The 1,168-nt window shown below is 33.8% G+C and overlaps 1 long non-coding RNA gene across 1 annotated transcript; it reads right to left on the bottom strand.

Annotated features, from left to right (window-relative positions):
• Nucleotides 1-241: 241 nt before the first annotated feature.
• On the bottom strand, nt 242-602 carry LOC106944368 (uncharacterized). Its single transcript, XR_001424252.1, has 2 exons — nt 418-602; nt 242-371 (listed from the first exon to the last, which is right to left on the bottom strand). It is a non-coding gene; the product is annotated as an uncharacterized LOC106944368 (long non-coding RNA).
• Between the last annotated feature and the right edge of the window lie 566 nt (nt 603-1,168).

The raw sequence follows: 1,168 nt of genomic DNA, 5'->3' as shown, positions 1-1,168 counted from the left end.
TAGTACGGACCACTGACAGTCTCATACCTTATTTGGAAACGGGACCATTGCAATCCGGAAGTGAAGGGGGCGCTATTTCCTATACTTTCGTTTTTATTTTCTTTTGAAATCTGGGATATATTTTCACCTTTAGGAAGGAGTTTCAATCTCAGAGTGTATTTGAACTTCTTTCTTTTATCCTTTTATTTACTTTAGCGCAGCTCACAGTTTTTAGCAAATTCTGTAGCTTTCGGTTTACTTCTAAATCTGCTCCTTAGTCGCATCTTTTCGGGCTTGCTACTGCCTCTAGTGGCGTGAGGGTGGTAACACAACTTATATACTTGCATTACTAAACCAGAATACCGCAACGTATTTATTATTTTCTATTAATTCTGGCATTACTGGCACCGTAAAAGATAAATTATCTTATAAAACAACATATTTTTTTCATTTTCTTATGGATGTAGAGCTAATTAAATGACAATACTTTTATACATTACAAATAATATCTGTATAGCTCCATCAATTATGGGAGGAACAAAAGACATAAGGAGACATGAAAAACAACATGATCAGCTATAATAAAAATACCATTCGCAGTGAATACGTAAGAAATTTAATTGAGCAAAAGTCAATAACAAACAAATGATTTAGGTACAGAAGAATAACAACCCAGGTTGTTACAACCAGGGTTTTAAACAGATATAAGCAAAAAAAAAAATTTTTTGTTTTTACAGTGCCATGTATATTATTGAGAGACTTTTTGTTGGTAGAGTCTTATATATAGAAAAAAAAATAAGATGAAACTATTTAATCTATCAACGAGGAAATTTTCCTTTGACTCTAAAACGATAAATCATATTCATGAATCACATTATTACACGGCCCATCTGTGGCAACGATACAAAAAAAGTAGCCTGCAGAAACTTTATGTGTCCTACAATGATGGCATGAGGCTCAAAGAGCCTCGATGGAGCAGTGCTAGACATAAGTTTGTACATAAAGCTGTTCCCACATGTGCAGCTGAGCTCAGGAATCTTATGCATGTGTAGATTATCTGAGTCATGCAATAATATAATTGCAATTTTAGTAAATCCTGCTTTTAGTGCTGTGAGATTCTCTTCAAGATGATGGTATCATTGGCGTCATCATTGATTTGTGACTTGGTGAATAATATGTCATGTTTATT

This window comes from Poecilia latipinna, unplaced genomic scaffold, assembly GCF_001443285.1.
Source record: "Poecilia latipinna isolate Pla-1442-1.1 unplaced genomic scaffold, P_latipinna-1.0 Scaffold8617, whole genome shotgun sequence".
In the NCBI taxonomy this organism is placed as follows: Eukaryota; Metazoa; Chordata; class Actinopteri; order Cyprinodontiformes; family Poeciliidae; genus Poecilia; species Poecilia latipinna.
Note: the sequence above shows the minus strand (reverse complement) of the source record. Positions and strands in the feature narration are given on the sequence as shown.